Raw genomic sequence first — 15,033 nt, 5'->3', positions numbered from 1 at the left:
CTGGTGTGCCAGGATTTTTGTTTTGTTTTGTTTTGTTTTGTTTTGTTTTTGCTAAAACCCTACTGATAACCCTGTCTGATAACCTGCAAAGGTGCTAAACTACTTATTTTACCCAAAACTGCTTGAGAGACTCCTGACTAAATTTCAGACACAAGGATAAATAAGTGGATACACAATTGGATAGGAGAGTAGTAAGTAGTGATATAAAGACATTTTAGAAGATAAAAATAACATAGCTCTCCATGATCCATGAAAAATTGTTAGATTTCAATAAAACAAAAAAATTTTGCTCTGTAAAAGACACTGTAAAGAGAATGAGAAGACAAGCCACAAACTGGGAGAAAATATTTGGGAGAATACATATTTGATAAAGGGCTAGTATCTAACATACACAAAAAGCACTCACAATTTAAAAATAAGAAAGCAAATAACCTTTTTAAAAAAATGAGCAAAGCACCTGGACAGCCACTTCACCAAAGATACTCAGATGGAAGATAAACATAAAAAAGAATACTCAATATCATATGTCATTAGGGGATCATAAATTAAAACAACAATGAGATATTACTACACACCTGGTAGAATGGCTAAAATTCATTTCATCTGGAGCAACAGGAACTCATTACTCACAGGATGTAAAATGGCACAGCCATTTGGAAAGACAGTTTGACAGTTTCTTACAAAATTGAAGTCATTGTACAATTCAGCCATCACACTGCTAAGTATTTACTCAAATGAATTGAAAAGTTAAATCTACACAAAACCTTGCACACAAAAGGTTATATCACTTTTATTCATATCCAGAATTTGGAAGCAACCAAGATGTCCCTCAGTAGGTGAGCAGATAAACAAACTGTGGTACAGACACACAATGGAATATTTATTATTCACCAGTAAAAAGAAATGAAGTATCAAAACATGAGGAATCTGAAATGCATATTGCTGACTGAAAGGAGCCACTCTGAAAAGGCTCCAAACTGTATGATTTCAACTATGTAACATTCTGAAAATGGCAAAACTAAGCAGATAGCAAAAAGATGAGTTGTTGCCAGGAGTTGGAGGAGTTGCAGGACATTTTTAGGGTAATTAAATTATTTTGTAATATTGTGGTAGTGGATACATGCATTATCATTTGTCAAACCTACATATTATACAAATACAAAGAGTGAACCCTATGTAAATTATAAATTGTAGTTAATCCTAATGTAACAATATTGGTTCATCATTACTTTTTGCCACATTATTTTGGTTATAAGAAGGTCACAAGACTGCTCAGATTTAAGGGGAGTGTAATTACATTTCACCTCTTAAGGGTCCTAGATGATTTCGGAAAGAATTTTTGTAATTGATAATATGATTTATGTAGGACAATAGTATGTCATTACATTCCATGTAACATCGTTTGCAATATCTTTTATGGAATGTCTATGAAAGTTCACAAATTTTCATTGCTTTTCTAAAGAAAGCCATGGTTCTCCTAATTATTTTAATAGAAATAAATACCATATTTTTCCATGTATAATGAACACCAATGTTTTGTGTGCATTATACATGGGATTATTATACCCATTATTATACCTATGGTATATACTCATTATACCCATACATAATGTGCATCCTTATTTTTCCCTCAAAAATTTGGGCAAAAAAACGAGCATTAAACACAGCAAAATATGTCACTATGTGGGAAATATTTTTGTGGAAGTGCTAAAGAGGCATGTTCAATTTATTGACATACATACATCACAGTTCAAAAAATCATACTCAGTAAATGAGGGCTGAGACTTAGGATTTTTTCTTTTTGTGGAAGTCATGGAATATTGCCAGCAAAGAAGAGAAAGAAGGAAGGACATCTGTAAATATTTGCTACAGGTTCATTACAATACAGGAGCAGAGTGGTACAGAGGGTAGTGACTTGGGAGCCAGAGAGAAAAGTTTTTATCAAGTTTCCACCACTTACTAAGTGACCCTGAACATAGTAATTACTTTTTCTAAGTTAGAGGTTTTTCATCAGTATAATACTACTACTGCTACTATTGCAACTACCACCTGCTTTATAGAGCTACTATAAAGACTAGAAATAATGGGGTAAAGTGACTAACACAGTAGTTGCATAAGAAATTGGGGGGGGGGGAGGGCAGCTAAACATTAAATAACCTAAGGGAAAATTTTTAAAAAATCAACACCTCCAAATAGTAAAATATTTGCTAATGGTAGGTTAATCAGTCAATATGATTGAATGAAGTGTTATTTTTTACCCATCTCTTTTGCAATAGATGGCATAGATCTTGTGGTGATTAAACTTAGATTTAAGCTAATTCTTAGCTCCAAACTGAAATGATTTAAAAAAGATTGAATGATATGAAAAAAAAATATCTTGCACCAGAGTTTGTGTAGCTGTTTCAGGCTGAGCTAGAAATACAGGAAGGCAAAGGGCTTTTACTTAATATCCTGAAACTCAAAATGCAGTCATGTGGAAATAATCCTTTTTTTTTTTTTGTAATTTCAACAGTAGAAACTTGGGATAGTGACTCTGGTCTAAGTGACCCACCTTCCAAATCCTTTCTTTAGTTTCGAAGTGTAAACAATGACTTTACTGCAATTATTACCACTATTTACTTCATGGCTCTAAGAAAGACTCAGAGAAGGTGAGTGCCTGCCTCACCTCATTCAGATTTAGTCGGGCTGCTGGATTCAAATCCCAGCCTCACCACTCACCTACTGTGGGGCACGCCTTCTTACCTCTCTGGCCTCCTCACCTGGCTCATTATAAAATGAGGATCTTGATGGCTGTGGGGAAAAGTAGCATTTGTCCCTCCAAAATATGTCTTTTTGGGAATATTATTTTATGTTAGATTTTTTTTAAGAAAAAAAAATGCTGAGGAAGAACCTCTGACTTCCCCTCAAAGTGCCTAAAAGAATGTAGATAGAGGGCCCCCCTCCAAGACTATGGTTTAACATGAACTGGGTGGGGCATGTTAAACCTTGATAGGTTCTGGGAAGAACCTATCAAGACTGACTGTTAGATGCGCCCCTGTGTCCTATTGTTTCTGAGTGGCCCCCCCAAAATTGGTTTACAAAATGTTTGCTTTTTCTCATCCACCTGTGAATTGCTTACCTTTCCTTCAAAGACCAGACTACTACCCCTCTTTCTCCTTAACTAAACGTAGCATATAAGCCTCAAATGCCCCGTTTTCTTACAGAACCCCTGCATGTACATATGTAATTAAGTGTCATTATTTTTGTCCTGTTAATTTGTCTAATGTCAATCTGGTTATTACATCAGCCAGAAGAACTAAAAGGAAAAAGAGGAGAAATTTCCCTTCTCCCCCAGTTTTGATGAAAACTAAGTGAGATACTCAGCAACTAGCACATATAAAGAGCTCAATAAATATTAATTAACAGTAACTGTTGCTATTCTATGAGGAATTCGTAATGCATTTCTACCAAAGAAACTTTTCTTTGATATGATAAATCATTATAATATGTCCTGTAAGAAACATAAGATTATTTTTAGCTATAGCAAAGATAAATAAAACAAGATCTCTTGCATGCCATTATCTAAGTTATGGATTATATTCTTATCTTAATTTATGGATTAGATTCTTGTCTTAATGCAGACTATTAAATTCAATAGTACCAACCTTTGAGGTAGTGAAAAACTTATTTATTAACTATCTTTTCCTGTGAATGTGGAACTACAAAGAGATCCAAGCTAAAGGTGGGAGAAGTACCTGTGAAAAGGGCCGAGTAGAATGCAAAACATTAGACATGAGATAAAAGAAAGGAAATGAAAATGACTTGACTATATCTGCACATCAAGAATTTCTCTGTTTGTCTCCCTATGTCTCTGTGTGTGTATGTTTATTTTGGGCCTGTTAAACAAAAAAACTTTTATGCAAAGCTTTTCTAAAACAAAGAGTTTATTGAGAGCAGGTCCTGGAGCATGAAATCTCAACCCCCAGCAGCAGGACTTAGTGGCAAAGACAAACATGTCCCTTGTTCTGGAGTTGATAGGCACTTTTATATGTTATGTTTTGGGGAAGAAAGATGTAAGTTGTTTGGAAAGAATTTATATTAGCTACAGATAAGGAGGGGTGGGAAAAGGTGAATCAGGGGCCTTTTTATGATAGGTACACAATCTGTAAATAAGAAAGATTTACCACCTGTGACTGGTTATGGGCAAAGGTCCTGAAAGTTGGCTCGTATGCGCGATGCTGTGGTGTCTGGCGTCAGGAGCCGACTAAAAGCTTTAACATATATTCAGGAAAATAAGCAGTTTAATCGTTAGCTGCCTCACAGCTATTAATTGGTTAAATACTCTGGTCTCTTTCACTCTCCTGCCCACAGTAAGTTGATTTAGGATGTCTCCGGATTTTTCTTTTGTCAGTCCCCACCACAGGAGTCCTTAGAAATTCAGTCATAGTCCCAAACTGAGTCATCAACCAGATAACCCATGCGGAGAGAAGACTGTTTTGTCTTGGCCAGTCTCATGGAAACAAATGTCTAGTGTTTGCCTATAACTGGAAACAATTATTGTCATTCCATTTTCATGAAGATTGTGACCACTGGAATGTTTCTGCTGTCGGAACACCCAATTGTAGATTCCACATGTCTCAACTTTTATACTTTAAATATTTTATTCTGATTTATCTAGCATCTGTATATTTTCTTTTTAAATTCTCTGTGTCCAGATTTCTAGTTTAGTCTTTCTAAATCTATTACCAGAGTCGGGGGTGGGGAATCAGAGAAACACCCACTTCTCTGCATAGTCATACAGTAAAGCCAACTACTATGTTAATTTCAAATGGAGAAGGAAAGAAGGAAGGAGGGGAGGGAGCGGGGGAGAGAGAGAGGGAAAGAGAGAAAGAAAGAAAGAGAGAAAGGAAAGATAGAAAGAAAACACCTTCTTGGCTTGTCTCTAGTAAGATTAAGAAAATAAAGTTACGTCAATTAGAAGGAGTAGAGAGAATGCAGCCAAGCATGGCTACATGGCAAAACAAAAATGTGGGGTACTTGTCCGAAAGCAGCTGAGAATTTCCAGATGCTCAGAGCATATTTCTATTCAGACCTAACAGGACGCTTTTCCGAACCAGGGCCCCTATACTACTACACAGGTTGTGCCCCCATGAAGCTGACCCTTCCTGTAACTCTGTTATGATGTCTAAAAATAATCCATTCTTCCTCATTTAAGGAGAGGAAAATAAACTTTTAGTGCCATCTGGTGTGCGTTTTAGTCTGATTTAACAATCTACTTTAAGATACTCCTTTATGTGTCTAGAAACAAAAAGCTGAGTTGCTCAGTTTCTCTTGCACTTCTTCCCCTGGCTATGGTCTAAACATTTTTGGAATGTCTTCGGAGGAAGTGTGTCATTATAGAGGGAAGGGCTGAGGTCTCTGGCTCAGTGTCCCCTGGCCTTTTTCCTGTTGTTCGCTGGTTAAATCCCTCTTCTCCCTGGGGGGAAGTTGACATTGCAGGTTAAGTTGGGATGTGAGAGACTGGCTATTTGTTCCATAGGGGAGGTCATTATTGGATTTTAAACAGCTTTCAAGGTTAATTTTTTTCTTCCAGTGTCTGGGAACTTGGGAAAAAAGAACTTATTAACCAACAACAAAATAAGGGGGTTTACATTTGCTGCAGCTTTAACCTAAACCTCATGTGAAATTTATGACCTAGTTACATATGATAGTTTTTCTAAGATTGTCCCTTTTCATTTACAAGTAAATATTGATTTATGTTTTGGCATGTTTTATGTCTTTTCCTGAAACAAACAAAAAACAAACAAACAAAACAACTTACATGTATGTAAAAACATAAGTTTGACTTATTTAAAGGAACACACTACTAAAATCATTTATTAAAAATGCTTTTTAAAAAAATGAGTGCAGGTAGTTTATTGCTTCTCCTTGTTTCTTGGGGTCTTGATGGACTCCATGAAAAGATATACGAATGTATCCAACAATGAGGCATTTATACTTCATGGGACTCATTATTGCTTATTTCTATTTATTTTAAATCATTATCTTTGCTGAATCTTTCCCATCGTTATTTTAAAAATTCACAAAGTTTCCATCTTAAAAGACAAAACAAAATAAAACCAAAAAATGCAAATCACACTAAAATAAGAACAAAACCCAAACCCAGGCCATTATATGCCCCTGGCCCCTGGTGCCAAATGAACATAAGCTACCAACTTCAGTTAAGTAACAGGCAAATCGCCACAGAGGCTGTGTAGTAGGAAATGGCATCAAACAGAGCCCAGAGGAGGAATGTCTACACCCCTGGGCTACCCACCAAGCCGTCCTAGTTTTGCAATACTTTCTTGGAGTTGAGTATGTCCATGTAGGTAGGGGTCACGGAGTTCCTTGATTTCTGTCCATAGGGCACAAATAGTGCTGTTTAGAGTGCAAAGGCTTCATAACAAAAATATTTTATCTTTACTATTCACATTACGCAAGGAAGAAAAAAATGATAAATATGCCTAAGGTAAAGATAGCAAAAAATACTATAACTTTCTCAAAATAAAATGCTGTCAAAAAAGGAACTATGAAGTTATTTCAAATTTTAAAAACGCCATTAAATATAGTGAGAACAATTATTCACTATTCTAATATCTTTATGTTTTTATACTAATATAGTTAATTATTCAAAAAAAGGAGGAAAATGCTAGAATAAAAAATGCTAAAATACTAAATGAAAAAAATTCTCTGCTTGTCGAGGAAGTTTTTTTTGACAGAAGGCACAGAACTAGACTTTATGGTTTAGGCATGATTGTCATATTGTGTAAAAATCTTGTAAGTTTCTCTCAAGGGCATTGTGGGGGCATAGTTTTTATACAAATAGGCATACCATTGCTCGTTTGTAATTTTTAACTGGTTGGCTTCAATATTTCCATTGTTTTCCCCCAAGAGAATCTGCTTTTAAGGAACAGTGTGTTAATGTCTTTTTCATATATGTATTAGCTATAGCATTTTGCAGTATAACTTTTATACTGATCTCAAATGTGCAAATTCATAATTTATTTCAAAATTATTAATAGTGGAAGTTTTCACCATGGCTTCATCCAGTTTTGATCTTTACTGCCATCTAGTGATAAACTTTAAAAACTTCCACTTAAGTACATATATGAAGAAATGTGTAAGAAAATGTCAATAAAGAGAAAGAGTGTTGTATTTCTTAGGGTTTATAGTTAGCTCAGGAGACATGAACTGTAGGCATAGAAAGTATGGGAAAATATTTTTAAAAGAATATAAAATAAAAAGATATCCACAATGGGGAAAACTATATGTCTGCACTATATGTTTGAAACAGTAACGTTATTTTAATATAATATTATGCTTATTATTTTTACTTGAAGTGAGGCATTAGAAAGATAATTTATCCATTTCCCTTAATTTAGTTTACATTGCATGGGATTAAGAGTTTTAGAAATCACAAATAATTCTTGTCTTCCTATCGTCTATAATTTCTAAGAGTTCACTTCAGTGACTAGTTCTACTTCTTCAGTCCCATTTATTCCTCACTACTCTGCTGAAATGACCCTGGCCAACCAGTAGTGACTTTGTTTAAAAATATAATACCCATTTTTAGTCTTTATTTTCCTGTGACCATTTGCATCATTTGACATGTTCTTTTACCTTTTTTCATCCATTCATGACTCTGATTCTCTGTCCATTTCTCCTTTTCCGTAGATTTCTCTTCCTTTGCTCACCCTGTAAATGCTATTGGTGGTCATAGTCCATTCAGGCTACTGCAACAAGATATCATAGACTGGGTGGCTTTACACAACAGAAATTTATTTCTCACAGTTGTGGAGGCTGAAAAGTCTCGAGTTGTGTCTGGTGAGAGTGCTCTTCCTATGGGCAGCTGACTGTAACCTCATATGATGGAAGGGTGAGGGGCCTTTCTGGGACCCCTTTTATAAGATCACTAAACCCCATTCATGAGGGCTCTGCTCTCACGACACTGAACCTCCCAAAAGCCCCACTATGTAATATCATCACCTTGGGGATTAGATTTCAACATGTGAATTTTTGGGGGACGCAAACTTTCAATCTACAGCATCAGTATTACCCGAAGTGGCATATTTGGCTCACTATTGAAATAATTCAATATTATTTTATTATATTGAATTATTATACTCAATATAATAATTCAACATGGTCACATGTTGAAATAATTCACATGTCTATGTTTACCTTCCATGCCTATTCTAATTACCTTCAAATCCAGCATGTATGCACTGATTTCCCTGAGCTCTAGATGTGCATATCTAGAGACCTGTTGAGTACGTGGATATTTCCCAAGAACTAAAGCTTACCATGTCCACACTTATAATCTGAAAGTGAATTCTGGCCCTGCTGAACCAGTGAATAGGTTCATGTGAGATGGCATCAGGTATGGCAGCCTCTAACAAGAATCATCCTGGCTGCACTGGTACCAAATAGTAATAGAGTGAGCGTACCAATTGCTGCCAGTTTTAATCACTGGTGTGGGAAAAAAACGAACAACTACAAGAGGAGGGTGTACATAGCTCAGACAGTGGGAACATGTTGAGTACCCAGCTTGGGTAATAGGGGAGGCTATGCCACTGGACCCTATAGAACACATACTACATTAGGCTATGCTACCAAGCCTGGGAGATGTAGCAGCTCTACCTAATACATATAAACAAACACTGGGAGGCTGTCAAAATGAGGGGACAAATATACATGGCCGCAATGAAAGAACAGAACAAAATTAAAAAAACAAAACAAAACACACAATGAAATGGAAACAAGCAATCTACTAAATGCAGAGTTCAAAACACTGGTTATAAAGATGCTCAATGAACTTAGTGAGAACCTCAACAACATAAAAAAAAAATTCCAGTCAGAAATTAAGGATACTCCAACTGAAATGAAGAACAATTTACAGGGGATCAACAGTAGAGTGGATGAAGCCAAAAATTAAATCAGTGATTTGGAATGTAAGGAAGCAAAAAAACACCCAATCAGGACAGCAAGAAGAAAAGAGAATAAAAGAAAAATGAGAATAGTGTAAGGAGCTTCTGAAACAACTTCAAACATTCCAACATTTGCATCATGGGGGTACCAGAAGGAAAAGAGGGAAAACAAAAAATTGGAAACATGTTTGAAAAAATAATGACAAAAAAAATCCCCTAACTTGGTGAAGGAAATAGACATGCAAGTCCTGAAAGCACAGAAAGTCTCAATCAAGATGAACCCAAAGAAGCCCACACCAAGACACATCATAATTAAAATGCCAAAGGTTAAATACAAAGAGAGAATCTTAAAAGCAGCAAGAGAAAAGCAGTTACCTACCTACAGGGAAGCTCCCATAAGACTGTCAGTTGATTTCTCAAAAGAAACTTTGCTGACTAGGAGATTGGCAAGAAATATTCAAAGTAATGAAAAGCAAGGACCTGCAACCAAGATTATTCTACTATTCTGCTTAGCTATCATTTAGAATTGAAGGAAAGATAAAGACTTTCCCAAGCAAGAAAAAGCTAAAGGAGTTCATCATCACCAAACCAGTATTATATGAAATGTTAAAGGGTCTTCTTGAAGAAGAAGAAGAAGCATCAGAAGAAGAAGCAAAATAAGGAGAGGGAGAAGGAGAAGAAGAAGAAGAAGAAGAAGAAGAAGAAGAAGAAGAAGAAGAAGAAGAAGAAGAAGAAGAAGAAGAAGAAGGAGGAGGAGAAGAAGAAGAAGAAGAAGGAGAAGAAGAAGAAGAAGAAGGAGAAGAAGAAGAAGGAGGAGGAGGAGGAGGAGGAGGAGGAGGAGGGGGAGGAGGAGGAGGAGGAGGAGGAGGAGGAGGAGGAGGAGGAGGAGGAGAAGGAGGAGGAGGAGAAAGAGGAGGAGGAGGAGGAGAAGGGGGAGGAGGAGGAGGGGGAGAAGGAAGAGGAGGGGGGGAGGAAGAGGAGGGGGAGGAGGAAAAGGAGGGGGAGGAGGAGGGGGAGAGGAGGAAGAAAATATGAGCAATAAAATGGCCATAAATACTACCTATCAAGAATTGAATCTAAAAAAAAAAACAAGAAAAAAACAATTTAAAAAAATCAGAAACACAACTGTATTAATAGATACGGAGACTGTTTTGATAGTTGCCAGATGGGAGGGGGTTTGGGGGATGAGTGAAAAAGGTGAAGAGATTAAAAAGTATAAATTTGTAGCTACAGATGAGTCATGGGGGTACAAAGTACAGCATAGGGAACAGAGTAGCCAAAGAATATTTGTGTGTGACCCATGGACAATGGTGTGGGAAATGCCTGAGGGATGGGGGGGGTTGGTAGAGGGAGAAAAAGGGGGGGAAATTGGGACAACTGTAATAGCATAAGCAATAAAATAAAATTAAACAAAACAAAACAGTAATGTTAACTAGCAGAAATGTTTGGCTGGCTATTAACTTTAGAAACTCTCATTAGCACCTAATAACTCCTTCAGAATTCAGTAATTTAAAAACAGAAGTTTGGAAAAAACCATCCCTGGCCTTGGATAAATGACCTGCTTTTAAATACTCCTTACTTCCTGTCCTACGTACTGTGCCAGGAGACTCTTGAATTTACTGCAGAGTGCCCAAAGCCATGTCACAGCATAGAGGGGGATTTTTCATTGTTTAAGATCATTAGTATCAAACTGAAGATATATACCTGATACAAATGAGAGGAAATGAAAGGAGAATCGTGAAAATGGAAATGTGAGAGAAAGAGAGAGAAAAAAAGCAGCCATTAACAGCATATGAAATGAGATATTATTAAACTACTTCTTTCAAAGGATCTTTAAAATGTATTTCCAAAGACTAAATTCTTTCCTTTACAGTGAGCATATTTTCTTTTCCAGCTGTGCAGGAAAATAAAACAAAAATATTTTGGAATTTTAAAATTGTTTTGTCTATTCTTGAGGAAAAAAATCCCATAATAGACCTAGAAAATACCTTAAATCATTGTAAATAGTTTTATGTATTTTTGTATTTGTACGAATAAATATTCACATTATTAAATTAAGAAAATGATGTATCAGCTTAAGTAATATTTTCTTCCATCTCATAATTTCAACAGATATTATTTTGTGTTATTTTTATTTAAAATAGTATCAGTTACCATATTTTGATAAGCATAATGCACTCTCATGTATAATGTGCACCCATGTTTTCGTTTGCATTATACACAGAATTATTTTTTTTATTATTTATTTAGTTTTAGAGAGAGGGGAAGGGAGGGAGAAAGAGAGGGAGAGAAACATCAATGTGTGGTTGCCTCTCGTGTGTCCCCCACTGGGTACCTGGCCCGCAACCCAGGCATGTGCCCCGACTGGGAATCAGACCAGCGATCCTTTAGTTCACAGGCTGGCACTCAATCCACTGAGCCACACCAGCCAGGGCTACACAAGATTGTTATACCCATTATTACACCTATGGTATATAAAAATTATACCCACATATAAGGCACATCCTTATTTTTCCCTCAAAAAATAGTGCAAAAACTGCACGTACATGGTAAAATATGGTAAGTCATTTTTCTTATTTTAGTATTGTCTAAGAAAGGACCATTCTCTATGGATAACCCATTTGAAAATTTATATTTTTACTTCTTCTGATGGTTTAACTCTAATTCTTATTACAAACCTGTAATATCCATTTCTTGATTTATTATTCTTAGAAAGTATCTATTACCATCTTTTATTAAAAAATGAAGATAACCTTCTAATCAATCTCCATGTAATCATACAAATGTGTTAATTATATCATTATTTTTAGTTTTTCTAATAATTACATTTGTACATCGAAATGTTAGATCAGTTTTGGAATGTGTCTAGCTCCAGATAAAAGACAATTTAATGAATTATGGCTTAAATAAGCAAGGATTTATTTCCTGCTCATAATAAATCTAGAGGTGAATGGTTCTCCACTTGGCCCAGGAGCCAAGCAGGCAGCAACTCTACAGGCTCTTGGCCTTCCTCTCTATGGCCAACAATCCCGTTTACATATCAAGGAGCTGGAGAACAGTGTGTCTGCAAGATTACCTTCTTCTTTCGTGTCATTATTTGGAATCACTCATTTTTTCAAAGAGCCCTGGTTACTTTAAGGGAGATTGATTTTAGGAACCAAGATCTAGTCAGTGGTGAGCATATCTACTCGAGTGTGATCGCTTTTAGGATTGCTCAGCACACAGAGCTGTGAAATAAATGTGTGCATACGCCCACAAATCTGTATTTATTTCCGTGCTTGTCTTTCTCTGATTTCTCTGTAAATTCTGATATTACAGCCCCAAGAAAGGAACATCCACAATTTTACATGAATCAATCTGCATTGTGATTTGAAAGATCTGACTCTTTTGCATTGGGTTACCGGACTCAGTCCTTCTAAACAGACCAAATTCCGTGGCACACCAACAAAAGTGGAGGTTTGGATTTTCCCACTACAAGTCTCATGTGAGTGCTGCCACCTGGTGGGCCTCAGCTGCAAGCTCAGTGGCGGTCTTCACCATTGCCAGCTAGGTTCTCTGCCTGATAACTCTGTATTTATACTTATGTAAATAAGCTTTTTTACTATAAGCTGTAAAACGTGATATGAGTTGGAAGATTAGCTAAAAACAGTCCTGAATTCCATTAATAATGAATTAAGAACATTTGTAAATAACAGCCTGGAATTATTGGCTTTATATTCCAAAAACTTCTTGATTGAGATTGCGATAATTTATGAGTCAGGAAAATCTTAACATTCTTCTTTAGCTTTTATTTCTTAAAGGAAAAATATATAATTTACTTGCTCATATGTGTATACTATATACTAATTTACTGGGGCGTAATTACCATGAAATTGATAAAACATCGTTTATGGGAAATGAGAAATTTGTTAGGTAATTTACTTCTTAAACCAAATGCAAGACTTCATTTGCAATTAATTCAATTTGTTATTTTATTATGCTTTATAACTGCCTTCCTTCCGATGTCTTGTAAACAAATCGTGAATGAGATTATTGACAAACTCTACCTGGATATTGAGGGATAATCGTGTCTGGAGGCCAAACTTTCTCTGAAGTGAATGGAATTATTTATTATTTATTTTTTCCTTGCAAAACTGCGGGGAAGGCTCCCGTTTGGCTTAGCAAACATCTATTCTTCTTGAGGAAAATTTCAATTTCTAAAGGTAAAATACAAATTACATTCTGAGATAAATTTGTAAATGCCAGTGAAGTAAAAGAGAATATGATGATTAAGCTCATTTTCACCAATAGGTGGAGATATTGCCATTTGCAGAAGCGAGTAATGTCTGGTTACATATTTTTCTGCCCTCAGAATCCAAAAAATTATCTATGCCCTCTGTGACCCACAGCATGCATTTTTCTTCACCCACCCTTCCCCCAGCACTCAAATACATACTATAGTGAGCGAGTGTTGAAAGGCACAGAGCAAAACTAAAAGACAGCACGCCATCTCGTGAGTTAATAATGGATTGGCCACAATGGAGCTAGAAAATAAATTCAGAGAGAAATATCCAGCCACAAGTCTGACATTGTCATTATGGGAGTGGAGTGAGTGTTTCTCCTGAAGAATCAATGCATTTTACATGGGTAGGATATGGCTGTAATCCCATCAGCTGCTGCGGCCACAGTAACAGAAGGACCCTGAAAATAGAACCCCTATGGTAATCTGTCTGGATTACTAAATTCAATGATGGCCTGGCAACAAATCAGGGAAATGTTTGAGGAAAAGGATTTAAATATATCATGAAGTTTTATCTGCATTATGGAGAAACCCACAAGGCCCCCAATTCAGAGCTACTGCTTCCGGGCTGCTTCCAAACAACCAAGCTCATTTTGTCAAAACATCACCTTTCTGTCCTGCCTTTTGCGATTAAACGATGTTAAATCTATTCGTGGAGGCAACAAAAAGAAGCTTTCAAAAAGGGCCTATCTACATCATTTTCTGGTTTCTAAATTTTATACCACAAAGTCCTTATAGGTACAACTTTTTTTTTTCTCCCCTTAATGGTGGTAGAGAAATTAATTAGGAGATAATGTGGATTCTTGTGAAAACATCATTTGAAATAAAGGTAAGTTTTTTTTTTAACTTTATAAAGATCTGTGTAACATTCATAACTATGTAGACAGAAAGGAGTTAAATATTTTAGATGTGTTCTATGTGTTACTGATTGAAGAGAGGTACTTTTGTTGACCATGAACTCAGATGCAGAATCTAGAATAAAGCAAAGACAAGTACTTCTGGTATATCTGTTTTCAGCATTTAGGAGTAATTATTTTGTGGGCACTCAGTGCAGTTTTTCGACATGTTAGCAAATTGCATACAGGCCTTTTGGCTTCTCAGCCCCACATTCCCTTTTCAGGTCAGAAAAACTCTCCATGGTTTTCTTTGCTCAGACCTCCGATACTCAGGATGTTTTTATTTTCATGGTACTATAATTGGTACTAATCACTCTCTTCCCATTTCCTCAGGATCCTCTCCTCTCTCCCAAGATGCTGCAGCTTCCCCAGCCCTTCATCTCGTTCCTCCCCAGGCAACCGTCTTCTTTTCTTTTTAATTCTTTCACTGAAAAGCACTTAAAGGAATCAGGGAGTGACTAAATAACAAATATAGGAATACTTCAGAGTGTGGGCAAGCTTTCTTTTCTAAATCTTCTACCTCCCTCTGAGATTGTTGTATTTAAATTCTATACCCCTTAGAAATCTTAATCTCTCTTTTATTAGCTATACTATTTCTTGAACCATCTAGATGGCATATGCTAATGTTAGTTTCACATGGATGACAGTCTTTAAAAATGTATAGAATACAGGGGACTCTGGACACCAACTCAAGTTAACATTCTTTTTAATAAAAATATGTGAACTTATTTTGAAGTCTTTTTTCTATGCTTTTTGGGGAGGGGTTGGTGAGTGGTTCCTTTTATTAATTGATAGTTGAGTATTCTGTAGTTACTGTTACTTTTGTCTCAGCAAGCTCACCTAATTTCAGAATCCTATCAATATTGGAAACTTTAATATCAGCCAATGAGTAGATTCATCATCAGTATGAAAT

Source organism: Pteronotus mesoamericanus, unplaced genomic scaffold (genome assembly GCF_021234165.1).
Source record: "Pteronotus mesoamericanus isolate MK-2021 breed Mesoamerican mustached bat unplaced genomic scaffold, CSHL_Meso_final contig_73, whole genome shotgun sequence".
Taxonomy (NCBI): Eukaryota; Metazoa; Chordata; class Mammalia; order Chiroptera; family Mormoopidae; genus Pteronotus; species Pteronotus mesoamericanus.
The sequence above is the reverse complement of the archived record's forward strand: the minus strand, read 5'-3'. Positions refer to the sequence as shown.